The following is a 14,055-nucleotide window of genomic DNA, read 5'->3' as shown; positions in this document are numbered from 1 at the left end:
GCATCCCGGGGATAAATCCCACTTGGTCGTGGTAGATGATCCTTTTAATGTATTGTTGGGTTCTATTAGCTAGGATTTTGTTGAGAATTTTGGAATCCATATTCATCAGGGATATCAGTCTGAAATTCTCCGTTTTGATGGGGTCTTTGCCTGGTTTGGGGATTAAGGTTCTCCTTTTTTATGGGGTCTTTGCCTGGTTTGGGGATTAAGGTAATGCTGGACTCATAGAATGAGTCTGGAAGCTTTCCTTCTGTTTCTATTTTTTGAAACAGCTTTAGGAGAATAGGTATTATTTCTTCTTTGAATATTTGTAGAATTCCCCAGGGAATCCATCAGGTCCTGGACTCTCGTTTTTTTGGGAGGTTTTTGATCACTGCTTCAATCTCGTTACCGGTTATTGGCCTATTCAGGTTGTCAATTTCTTCCTGTTTCAGTCTTGGCAGTTCATAGGTTTCCAGGAAGGCATCCATTTCTTCCAGGTTGCTTAATTTATTGGCATATATTTGTTGATAATAATTTCTAATAATTGTTTCTATTTCCTTGGTGTTAGTTGTGATCTCTCCCCTTTCATTCATAATTTTATTGATTTGGGTCCTTTCTCTTTTCTTTTGATAAGTCTGGCCAGTGGTTTATCGATCTTATTAATTCTTTCAAAGAACCACCTTCTAGTTTCATTGATCTGATCTACTGTGTTTCTGGTTTCTAATTCATTGATCTCTACTCTAATCTTAATTATTTCTCTTCTAATGAGCGGTTTAGGCATCATTTGTTGCTTTTTCTCTAGTTCTTTAAGGTGTAAAGTTAGTTGGTGAATTCAGGATTTTTCCATTTTTTTGAGTGTGGCTTGGATGGCTATGTATTTCCCCCTTAGGACCGCCTTTGCAACATCCCATAGGTTTTGGACTGATGTGTTTTCATTCTCATTGGTTTCCATGAATTGTTTAAGTTCTTCTTTGATTTCCTCGTTGACCCAAACATTCTTGAGCATGTAGTCTTTAGCTTCCAAGTGTTTGAATTCTTCCAAATTTTTTCTTGTGATTGAGTTCCAGTTTTAAAACATTATGGTCTGAGAATATGCAGGGAATAATCTCAATCTTTTGGTATTGGTTGAGACCTGATTTACAACCCAGTATGTGGTCTATTCTGGAGAAAGTTCTGTGTGCACTCAGGAAGAATGAGTATTCTGTTGTTTTAGGGTGGAATGCTCTGTATATATCTACGAGGTCCATCTGGTCCAGTATGTCATTCAAAGCTCTTGTTTCTTTGTTGATTTTCTGCTTAGATGATCTGTCTATTGCTGAGAGTGGAGTATTGAGGTCTCCTACAATTAATATATTGTTATCAATATAACTCTTTATTTTGGTTAACAGTTGGCTATGTAAATAGCTGCTCCCATGTTGGGGGCATAGATATTTATAACTGTAAGATCTTCTTGTTGGATAGACCCTTCTGTGTCTCTAAGTACAGTTTTTAGCTTAAAGTCTAATTTGTCTGATATAAGAATTGCTACCCCAGCTTTCTTTTGAGGTCTGTTGGCATGGAAGATGAATCTCCATCCCTTCACTTTCAGTCTGGATGTTTCTTTAGGTTCAAAATGAGTCTCTTGTAGACAGCACATGGATGGGTCCTGTCTTTTTATCCAATCTGCAACCCCGTGCCATTTTATGGGAGCATTTAGGCCATTCACATTGAGAGTGATTATTGAAAGATATGAATTTATCATCATCATGTTGCCTGTGAATTTATCATCATCATGTTGTTTCTACATATTGTCTCTCTAAATTTCCATTCTATATCCTTCTTGGGGTCTTACTCCTTTTATAGAACCCCCCTTAATATTTCTTGCAGGGCTGGCTTAGGGGTCACATATTCTTTCAGTTTCTGCCAGTCTTGGAAGCTCTGCATCTCTCCATCCATTCTAAATGACAGCCTTGCCGGTAAAGTATTCTTGGCTGCATGTTCTTCTCATTTAGTACCCTGAATATGTCTTGCCAGCCCTTTCTGGCTTGCCAGGTCTCTGTGGATAGGTCTGACGTTATTCTGATGTTCCTCCCTCTGTATGTAAGGAATCTCTTCTCCCTAACTGCCCTTAAGATGGTTTCCTTGGTTCTAAGATTTGCAAGTTTTACTATTACATGCCGGGGCATTGGCCTGTTTTCCTTGATCTTGGGAGGGGTCCTCTCTTCCTCTAATGGCGTGAGCCAAGCTACTCATGCTGTTTGACAAGGTCCAAGTATGGGGGACGATCCTGAAAAACAGGAGACTCCACAGCTGGCTCCTGCTATTCTCTTTCATTTTGTTAATGGCAATCTTTGTAATTGTGGGAATATTTCTGGGGTTTCATGATAAAATGACTACTCATCTTAGTTACACCAATCTAAGCAATCATAATGAAACTAATCTCCTGCGCTATAGAACAAAATAACAAGACGGTCACGCTCTGTCTAGCACCTTTCTCTTTGCATACTGTTTTTTAGTTTTCGCGGAAGTCAGTAAAGGTCATGTTAATCATTACAAAGGAAAAATGAAAGAAGGCTATGAATTGTAAAAAAAACATAATCACATGTTATGAAAGTATGGAAAAACAAAAATATCCTAACATATAAATAAAGTTCCTCCGAGGCTGTCAGGAGGAGATGCTTGCAACCTGATCCTGTGTCTGTGTCTCCTCATTTGCCGATGCCGTCCTTTCCTACGAGAGACCCACCCCGGCTGGAGCTGGACTCCGGCACTCTAAGACACAAATGTTTGTTTCATTCCCCAGATTAGGGAAGTTCTCAGCTAGGATTAGCTTAAATATATCTTCTAGTCCTCTCTCTCTCTCCACCCCCTCAGGGATCCCAATAATTCTGACACTGGAACGTTTCATGGTGTCACTTATTTCTCTGATTCTGTTTTCATGGATTTTGAGTTGTTCCTCCCTGGCCTCCACTTTATCCTTCTTTTCTATCAGTTGGTCTTCTAGGGGCAATTCGTTCTTCTGCTTTGCTTACCCTAGCTGTTAGATTATCTAGATTAGATTGGATCTCATTGACAGCATTTTTAAGTTCTCCCAGTTCAGCTTTCATTTCTGCCCTTAGAGACTCTATGTTGCCATTAATCGATTTCTCCATTCTAGCTATTGTCTTCACAACTGCTACCCTGAATTCCATTTCCGACATCTTGGCTATATCTGTATCCATTTGTAAACCTGTGGCAGAAGTCACAGTCTCTGAGTCTTTCCTATTTGGGGGTTCTTCCTCCTAGTCATTCTGTTGAGGGGTGGTTGAGGGAATGTACAGAGTCCAAATTATTGACCACAACCCAAGCAAGATGCACCTGTTTTATAGGGACCTTAGGGTTGTTGGCCTCTTGTTGACCCAGCCTGTCTTCTGGGGGAGGGGCCTGCCACGCTTTTACTCAGGCAACCCTGTTTAAGCAGAGTTGCCCTGTCCTCTGTGCAGGGGGGATGGGCTCAGTGAAAACCATTTTTGGGGGGGCTTTTGTTTTCTGATGGCTTTTCCTGGTGGCTTTCCATGTCTCTTCGAAGAGTCAGACCAGAAGAGATCATTTCCAACCCCCTGCCTCAGAACAGAGAGATCAGTCTGTTCTTCAGTGAGCTCTCCAGGCCACACTATCTCCATTTCTGTCTATGCTGCTAAAAACTGCAGTGTCCTGGGTTGTGCACCCCTCAGCAGTACTCCCAGTCCTCGCCTCCAGGTTGGGGCACGTCTTTGCCCTTTTTGCTTCTAAAACCACCAGCCGCCCCCAGTTCACACGCATGGCCCCACCACTCCAGGTTTCAGTCCAGGGGGCTGCCCTAAAGTCCTTTCCCCACCGCTACTGGTCTGCAAGTCTGTGCCCCGTCCCCAGCGCGGGAGGCTATCGCTCACCGGCAGTGCAGGATCACCATGGCTCCCTCCCCCTTCCATTTAACTTCGGATATGTGCCCACTGAATCACAGCTCCCCACTTCATACCTTGAAACCAACCGCCTGCAATATTCTGTTTGTAGAGATCCACATATATCTTCTTACATCTCAGGCTGATTTTGTGTTCAGAGTGGTCTGGTAGATATCCAGCTCAATTCCAGGGACTGGTTGGAATAGGGTCCCCTACTCCTCTACATCTTTTCTTCTCCCCCTCTCAAGTCTGGTTCCTGAAACCATGTGAGTAGCAGGGAAGGCTGCTGCAGCAGAGAGAGAGGCAGAACATATGAACATCATGTATCCCAGCATTCAAGTGATAAGGCCATTGTATCCCACTTGCGCCCTATCTTTTTCATTTTTATTTTTCACTTGAACCCTATCTTAATTGTGTTAATCTCACTCTATCACTTTTCCCTTACCACTTGCTTGTTTCAGACTGATTCACTAATCCATGTGATTTGGATACCTTAATCTGTCTGTGAGCCTTTCTGTACCATAAGCTCTGAGTTAGCTTGTTAGGTAGTATACTTGGCAATTATAACAGATAATTTCTTCACAGAACAGAAAGTTTCTTAAATTCAGATTGAGATGTTGAGTTTCTGCTTCCATGATATTAACATGCTAATAATTGTTTTTAAAGATTATGGGAATCAGTCTGGTCTCTGCTTTTTAATTTATCCTGGGACCCTAAGGGCCTAGCGTTTAATGAAAAAGAGTCCTTGTAAGTTATATGTAAACAAAGAGCAGTGAGCATTCCCTTGAAGAATTTATTTCTGGGGCCAACCCTTTTCATTGCTCTTCTACTATTTCCTTTTTTCTTTGTTAAACCTCTCAAGAGCAGTATAAATATTGTTCTCTTTCTCACCACCACTTGCCCCATAACCTACTGCAGTCTAGCCTTCCCACTCAATAGCCACTGAAATTCATCAGTTGAATGTCCCAATGACATTATAATGAACAAATCCAATAGTTTGTTCTCATTTCTTACTTTGTCCTCATGTGTCATTTGACACTATTAATCACTCCCTACTTGACACATTATCTCTTCCTGGCTTCCCTGGTATTCCAAACCCTGGTTCTCACACTTCAACCCCTTTTACTCCATTCTCTGGGATATATTTTCAAAATCCTTCTTCTCTATCTCCTTGGGTGTAGGGGATCAAAATATGTCACTCCCAAGTATGCCACTTTGGCATAAGAATTATTGTAATCTGAAGAAATTGAGAAACATCAGATACCAAAAAAGTTCTCTGCCTTTCCACTTGCCTAAAAAAACATAGATTCTTTTCAAAAAATTTTTAAAGTTTTTATTTTTTATTATTTATTTATTTTTTAAGTAAGCTATATGCCCAGTATAGGGCTTGACTCATAACTCTGATATCAAGAGTCACATGTTCTAGGGACTGAGCCAGGCAGGCACTCCTAAGTTTTTATTTAAATTCCAGTTAGTTAACATAGAGTGTAATATTAATTTCAGGTGTACAATACAGTGATTCAACACTTCCATGCAACACTGGGTGCTCATCACAAGTGCGCTCCTTAATCTCCATTACCTATTTTAACCCATCTCCCACCCCCTCCTCTTTAGTGACCATCAGTTTGTTCTCTTTAAGAGGAAAAAGAGTCTGTTTTCTCGTTTGCCTCTCTCTCTCTTTTTTCCCTTTGCTTATTTGTTCTGTTTCTTAAATTTCATATATGAGTGAAATTATATGAAATCTGTCTTTTTCTGACTGACTCATTTCACTTAGCATTATATTCTCTAGCTCCATCCATGTAAATGGCAAGATTTCATTCTTTTGTATGGCAGAATAATATTCCATTGTGTATATATACCACATCTTCTTTATCCATTCATCTGTTTTGTTTTTTTTTTAAAGATTTTATTTATTTATTTGAGAGAGAGAGAATGAGAGACAGAGAGCATGAGAGGGAGGAAGGTCAGAGGGAGAAGCAGACTCCCTGCTGAGCAGGGAGCCCGATGCGGGACTTGATCCCGGGATGCCAGGATCATGACCTGAGACGAAGGCAGTCGCTTAACCAACTGAGCCACCCAGGCGCCCCTATCCATTCATCTGTTGATGGACACTTGGGCTGTTTCCATATTTTGGATATTGTAGATAATGCTACTGTAAACATTAGGGTGCATGTATCCTTTTGAATTAGTATTTTTGTATTCTTTGGGTAAACACCTAGCAGTGCAATTGCTGGATCATAGGGTAGCTCTATTTTTAACTTTTTGAGGAACCTCCTTACTGTTTTCCAGAGTGGCTGCACCCATTTGCATTGCCACCAACAGTGCAAGAGGCTCCCCTTTCTCCACATCCTCACCAACACTGATTACTTCCTGTGTTGATTTTAGCCATTCTGACAGGTATGAGGTGATAACTCATTGTAGTTTGGCTTTGCATTTACCTGATGGTAAGTGATGTTGAGCATTTTTTCATGTGTCTGTTGGCCATCTGTATGTCTGCTTTGGAAAAATGTCTATTCATGTCTTCTGCCCATTTTTAATTGGATTATTCATTTTTGGGGTGCTGAATTTTATAAGGTCTTTATATATTTTGGATACTAACCTTTTATCAGATATGTCATTTGTAATATCTTCTCCTATTCCATAGGTTGCCTTTTGGTTTCGTTGTTTCCTTTGCCCTGCAGAAGCATTTTATTTTGATGTAGTCCCAAGTAGTTTATTTTTTATTTCATTTCCCTTGCCTCAGGAGACATATCTAGAAAGAAGTTGCTACAGCTGATGTCAAAGAAGTTACTGACTGTTCTCTTCTAGGATTTTTCCATTGTATATTCTTTCCTGCTTTGCTGAAGATTGATTGACCATATAATTATGAGTTCACTTTTGGGTTTTCTATTCTGTTCTATTGATCTATGTGTCTATTTTGTGCCAGTATCATACCATCCTACTATATTACAGCTTTGTAATATAATTTGAAGTCCAGAATTGTGATGCCTCCAGCTTTGTTTTCTTTTTCAAGGTTGCTTTGGCTATTCAGGGTCTTTTGTGGTTCCATACAAATTTTAGGGTGGTTTGTTCTAGCTCTGAAAACACACTTAGATTCTTAATCGCCAGAGACTCTTATTAGCCCAGAGATGGCACTGAGAGGAATCTACATAATCAACTTTACTAAAACAACTCTTATCTTCCATTAGTTTCCCTTATATATTTACCTTCCCATAGTTTGCCACGCTTGGAAGCCTAAAACCCTTCTTGTTTTCTTGTCATTTCCCTACAAATTTATTGTTCTTTGTTAAGATGTTATGTAAGTCCAAATTCTCTAACAACCCCTTTGACTTACCACTGAGTTTCTTTTGTATGTATGTACACTGCACATGTTAATAAACTCTGTTGTTTCTTTCCTGTTAATCTGTCTTTTATCAGCCGAATCTGTATGGCACCAGGCAGAAAACCTTGGAGGGTAGAGGAAAAGTTTATTTTCCTCCCCTGTAGTGCCTCTTCTTGTTCTTCTTGGCATCCCTTCCATCTCTATTCCATTGGCCCCAGACAGTATGTGAACAGAAGTAGACCCAGCAACTTAGGCACTGGAGATCAGAGGGCTCTTGGTAAATGGTTTCTGTTTTCTGGCAGCAAATGCACCTCAGTGTATGTGGAGTGATATGAGACATATTGCAAAAACCTAGCACCAAGTGTTCTTTGCAACAGACTTGGTACACTACCACCCTTTAAGCAAAATGCTCCCAGAGACTGGAGTATTTAAGAGAGGTCAAGGTTGTGGTAGCATGGTTAACTCTGTGTCTTGGAGGGGATTGACAATCTTATATAAAGGAGAAGCTGACAATAGAATCAGAGAGCATTTAAAAAAAAAAAAAGACTCAGAGATCATAACCTGAGAGCAGAAATTTGAGTGCTGGAATACCACAAGGTTTTATTATTGCTACCAGCTGCTCCTGGTGAATGGCCAAATCAACATGCCAGGGACCTGTCTCACTGTGACCTTGAGAGAGAGAGAGAGAGAGAGAGAGAGAGAGAGAGTGTGTGTGTGTGTGTGTGTGTGTGTGGCCAGTCTGTGTGGGGTTCCTAAGAGATAGCTGCCTTAAAAAAAAACAAAATCAAAGAGAGCAAAACCACAAATAATCCATCAACCTGGTGACTAGAGGAGACCAATGGGAAGTGATGCAAGAGAGTCATAAAATCTAAATCACATCTCTATATGTAGATCTATATTGTTATTGTTAAAGATTTTACTTATCTCATTAATTACAAGAGAAAGACAAGGAAAGATGTTATAACCTATTCAAAGAAGTCAAAGAAGAACAAATTTATGGGGAATAAAGAAATGTTGAAGTTAATGTGCAAATGAAAGCAAAACTGGCTTGGGGTGGGGCAAGTGGGTTGTCCTCCACTTAAACAGACACAATTTGCATATCCATGAGCAAGAATTATTTTGTATTGTTTTCAATGCTTTGATGTATCAATCAATTTTGAATTGCTAACAAACTTACAGAGGTGTAAAATAGCTCTCTTAGGCTTAGAATCAGATAACCAAAGAAAGTGTGCTATATACAATGGGGTTTTCCACTGAAGCAAATTTTTCCCTAAATGCAAAGGCTTGGAAGGATACACAGCAAACATCTTTGCCCTGCCAAAGTTGGGGAAGTGTTCTGTGCTTTCATTTAGATAGTTGTGTAAAATGGGGCTCTTAAAAAAAGGTATTCATGTAATGTTTGTTCTAAAAAAAGGGAAACAACACTTAAAAGTTGACTTGAATTAAGTGCTGCACAATTTAAAGGATAAACACACGTGTAGCTCTATAGTCAGTGACTGAGTTTGAATCCCGGATTCACCATTTAACAGCTGTTTAATCTTGAACAAGGTACTTAGCCTCTGTAAGTCAGTTTCTTAGGCTACAAAAAGGAATAATATTAATACCACCCTTTATGGAATTATTGTGAAAATTAAATGATAAAATGTATGTAAGGCACTTAGCACTATGGCACATAGTAAACATTAATAATATTGCCTGTTATTATTATTATTAATTGCTGTGAAACTGAAGTAATGTGGAAAGGCAGGACCTGAAGAAGGATACTGTGAGGCCAAAAACTATGAGTCACTCTCTGAGTAACATCTTCAGAAAGGCCTTGATTTCAGACAATGTAAAGTTCAATTATATGTTAGTAACTTTGGGAAAAGTTATGCCTGGAAGAGTTTGAATTGTCCTGTGTTAGCCAGTTCATAGAATTATAGAAATTTAGAGCTGGAAGTAGTCTTAGTCCAGTTTTTTTTTTCTTTGCAGGCTAGGAAACTGTTATGGACACGTTAATTGCTTTGATGTCACAGAAAACTGTAAAGGACCATAATGGGAGGCTCTGAGAAATGAAGGAGAATATGGTATCCCAAAATATGCCAAAATATGTATTATTTCAAACAGAAGGCAATTGAAAATGAACAGATAGAGAAAGAAATCTTCCTGGAGATTCCCTTATCTGATTAAAAGTAGAAATTTCTGAAAAATGATGACAGCCATAAGTCTTTCCAGGGGAGTTCTAGGACCACGAATATGGGAAGTTGGCACTCAGATGAGTCTACACAAACAAATCCTACTAATATAATCTTTATCTTCCATTAGTTTCCCCACGTATTTACCTCCTCCAAAAGCCCCCTTTCCTTTATCTAGTACTTTCTACAATTTATTGCCCTTTGTTAAAATGGTGTATAAGCTCTCAAGCTTAACTACCTTTTCAAGCTTTTACTTCTTTTCTGTGAACTCCCATGCATGTAAAATTGAAAATATTAATATCAATAAAAATTTATATGCTTTTCCTTCTGTTCTCTGTCTTTTGCCAATTTAATTTGCAGGCTGCTGCTATAGAACTTAAGAGGGTAGAGGAAAGTTTTTCTTCCTCCACAGAAATAACTGTCAGGAAGACCAGGTGCCACAGTAATCCCAAAGGCCTAGAAATGAGAAAGCTATTTGACTTGAAAAAATATGAGCAGCCAAGGTCCCTGTTTACCTCTCAACTACCCCACCCAACACCTCACTCTGATATTCCATTTCCTATCTTTCTTCCCTTCTCCTTTCTCTTTGAACAGATTGAAAATCAACCAAATTTAATGAGTTTCTAATAGAGACATTATGTTCTTATGAACATTTACTTCTTTGTCTTCTGATAGATAGCACAAAGAGAATCCCTCCTTCAAAATCAAGCCAGGAAATAAAAACAAACTGGCTTTAACCAATTTTGAACATATTTGGGGAAAACTTTTCCTCTACTGATTTAGGTCTTATAGCTAGGGGTCTTCAAATTAATTGACAATAGAGAGATTAACAGAAGAAAACACATTTTATTCACACAGTGTAGGAGCATTCAGATGAAGAGGTTCCCTGAATAGCCAGAGATAAGAGTTTATATACCAATTTAATAGGGGAATGGGAGGAGGGAGAAATGGCTTCCATGGGAAGAGCAAATGGGCTTTTAGAGAAACAAATGGAAGGTATGACAGTTTGTGATAATGTGTGTTTATGCAATTTCTCATCCCTGTGTGAGTGGTCAGCTTCTCCCTAGGAGTGAGGCTCTCTCAGAGAGGGAATTTATGGCAGCTTCACTCTCTGCCTATTAGTCAGATAAAAGGGAAACTCTGAAAAGGCTTCTTTCTGTGTCTGCTATATCTCAAATGTCTTCAGCTTAATCTTCATACCAACTCTGGGAATCTGAGTGAGTCTCCACAGAGAACTGTCTGATGCAAAGGTAAAGAAAGTCACTTCAAAGGAAATTCCAGAAATTTAATAAATATACATATAAAATTTCAGATGATCACATTAAAGCTTATTGTTTAGAAAATAATTAATAATGAAAAATATAGTGATAATTATACCGTAAGTTTCTATGAAAAACGCTGATGAACTGTGAATATTAAAGTCAGTGGCTCAAGAGTTTAAGGAACACAGAGCACACATAATAATGACTTCTGTACAATTCAATTTCCTATTTAGCAGGGGACAAAATATTTAATATCATTCAAATTTGTCATGGGAACAATAAGCCCCTTGATATCCTGGGGATATGTTAGAAGTACCAATGTTTTGTGAGATTGTTGAGTATTTCATTTTTCCTCTGTTGTGGCCACCATGATGTTTAGAGCTACATTTTCTACTCCTATATTTTGTGAGTTTGTTCTATATCTTGGTACCATGACATTTTCCAGTATTAGGTACTGGGGCAATCTGATTATTTGGTTGTGTACGGTAGAACACCACCAACCTACTCTCACAATATATTTTTATCTGGCAATCAACTGTCCCAAAACTCAGTGATTTAGGTTAAGCTTGTGGCTTCATTGAGACATATCTTCTGTCCTGACTTGCCCTGAACTCTCAAAGTCCCAGTGACTTTCCCAGGATTCTTTTTAGTAGATCCAAATCTACGTATTCACTCAACAAATATGAGTTAAGCATTTATTATTTGCTAAGCATGTTCCAGACTTCTGGAAATGCAAAAAGAATAGAATTTATATGGGTTTTCATGAATCTCAGCCTAGTAAAAAAGAAAGACATGTAAATAAATTGTTGAAATATAATGTCATACATGTTATAATATAAAGGAGCACAAAAGAAGCTTCCTTAAATGACTTCTTCTTAACCTATTCAATGGATTAACCAATGCTCATGGTTCCTTTAGCAAGACTAAAAGAAGACTTCAACTACCTCCATTTGGACCTCAGTCTGTACTTTCTAATTCATTAAGTTCTTCTTTCCAGCTCATCTCTTAACTCAGGCAAAAAAACAAAACTACCCCTCAAGCAGTAACAATTGCCCCAAGCCAGCAGTACCTCCTGTGGTTGCCAACAATAAACAATCAACCTAATCTGCATGTACCCACCAACCTTTGTCTCACATTTTCCTTATATAAACCTAGAAGTATTTTCAGCATTTTGGAGACAGTTTTTGAGACATTAGTCCACTATCTTCCTGGTGTTGGCTTCACTGAAATAAATTTCTTCCTTTACCACCACCACTCTCTGCCTTTGGATTTTGTCAGTGGTGAGTAGCTGAACCTGGCCCGTTTGGGAGCCCCAGACCAGGTGCTTTTGTACCCCTTCACCCCCATTACAAGACATGGCTGATAGTTGTAGCAATTTGAACACTTTCAACCAATGGACTCATGTCTATAAATACAATCACTTCTGCTTTTATACAGTCATATTGCATTCTTACTAATAATCAGACATGCAAGAAGAATAAAAAAGGAAACTTGCTCAATTTCTATTTATTATAGGGGTATAGTAATTAAAACAATATGTGCTGTAGGAGGGGGAGAATTTTGACGTATGAAAGTGAAGCATGGTAGATTAGTGGGGGAAAAGGAATTATTCAATAAATTGAGCTGGAAAAATAATTATCCACATAAAAAATGAAATTGGATTTCTAACTCACACCATGATACTAATCAACCACAGAGAGATTAAGGACTTGAAAATCAAAAGTAATAATTTAAAACTTTTAGTAGCAAATATGGATAAATATGTTTTTGGCTTTTGACTAGCAAAGGAATTCTTAAACCTAAAGGATAGGAAAAGTCTACCTATATAAAATCAAGAATGTGTATTCATTAAAAAAAAAAAAAAGAATGTGTATTCATCAAAAACACCTTAAAGAAAATGGAAAGTCAAGACACAAACTTGAAGAAGATATACTCATTACACATAACTGATTCAAGGATTAGTATCAAGACTATAAGAAGAACAACTATAAATGAATGGGAGAAGGACCAACCCATTGGAAATAAAATGGACAAAGATCATGAACAGGTTTACACCTGAAGAAAAACTAAGTTCAATAAAAATGAAGAGATATTCAATTTCAACAGTAATCAGGACCACAGTCAAGACCATAATGACATGCCATTTTCTACCCATCTGATTGGCAAACAATGTCAAGTATTGGAGAGGATGTGGGTCAACATATGTCTTAAACATCGATGGAAAGGATATAAATCAATTTAGGCATTTTTGAGAGAAGTAACTCTCCTCCCAGCTATATACCTAAGAGAAACTAGTTTATGTACACCAGAACCCAAATATAGGAATGCTTGCTTTATGACTGCTTGTAATAGTAAAAACAAATACACAAAACACCTAAATGTTCTTCAACAAAAGAGTGAATATGTATAAAATATTATATAGTGGCGAAAATGAATAAATGAAATTACACACATCAATATGGAAGAATCCTAGTAATGCTACATTTGAATGAAAAAGCCGAGACTGATAATATTACAGATAACATGATATACATTTGATAAAATTCAGAAATTACGGAAATTAAACAGCATATTTTGGACACACCTGTATATGTTGAAAAAACAACTTTAAACAATAAAGTAATACAATCAGACAAACAGAATGTGGGATACTACACAAGATAAGTATGGTGTATACTCAAAAGATTAAACTAAATATTGCAGGGAGTAGGAAGTCACTAAAAGATAAGCAGAGGATAAACATTTTCAAATTTGCATTTAAAAATATATCAATCTGGTGGCTGCATGGAAGATCATTTACAAGTATATAGACAAAAACCTCACTGGTTAAAGTACAGGTATACCTCAGAAATATTGCAGCTTTAATTTCAGACCACCACAATAAAATGAATATCACAATAAAGTGAGCCAAATGAATTTTTTGGCTTCTTAATACATATAAAATTATGTTTACACTATGCTGTAGTCTATTAAGTGTGCAATAACATTATGTCGAAAAAATGTACATACTTTAGGGGCGCCTGGGTGGCCCAGTTGGTTAAGCGTCTGCCATCAGCTCAGGTCATGATCCCGGGGTCCTGGGATCAAGCCCTGCATCAGGCTCCCTGCTCGGTGGGGAGCCTGCTTCTCCCTCTCCCTCTACTGCTCCTCCTGCTTTAGCTTTCTCTCACTCTCTCCACTGCTGTCAAATAAACAAATAAAATATTTTTTAAAAATGTACATACCTTAAATAAATAATACTTTATTGCTAAAACAAAATGCTAACCATCACTGAGCATTCAGCTAATCATAATCACTTATCACAGACCACCATAACAAATATAATAATAATGAAAAAGTTTGAAACATTGTGAGAATTACCAAAATGTGACACAGAGAGACAACATGAGCAAATGCTATTGGAAAAATGGCACTAA

At 38.0% G+C, this 14,055-nt stretch overlaps 1 long non-coding RNA gene across 2 annotated transcripts in view; it reads right to left on the bottom strand.

Moving 5' to 3' along the window:
- The window catches only part of LOC115939891 (uncharacterized), a 168,544-nt gene that overhangs the window by 73,170 nt on the left and 81,319 nt on the right, over window positions 1-14,055 (bottom strand). The window contains exons 4-5 of one of the 2 annotated variants that reach the window (XR_014145650.1): window positions 13,649-13,808; window positions 3,959-4,167 (exon numbers count right to left, since the gene is read on the bottom strand). This is a non-coding gene — a long non-coding RNA (uncharacterized LOC115939891). Of the gene's footprint in view, window positions 1-3,958; window positions 4,168-13,648; window positions 13,821-14,055 lie in introns of both variants that reach the window. The other variant, XR_014145649.1, reaches the window with a different exon arrangement.

Source organism: Leptonychotes weddellii, chromosome 5 (assembly GCF_054177405.1).
Source record: "Leptonychotes weddellii isolate Sample4059 chromosome 5, ASM5417740v2, whole genome shotgun sequence".
NCBI classification, from domain to species: Eukaryota; Metazoa; Chordata; class Mammalia; order Carnivora; family Phocidae; genus Leptonychotes; species Leptonychotes weddellii.
Note: the sequence above shows the minus strand (reverse complement) of the source record. Positions and strands in the feature narration are given on the sequence as shown.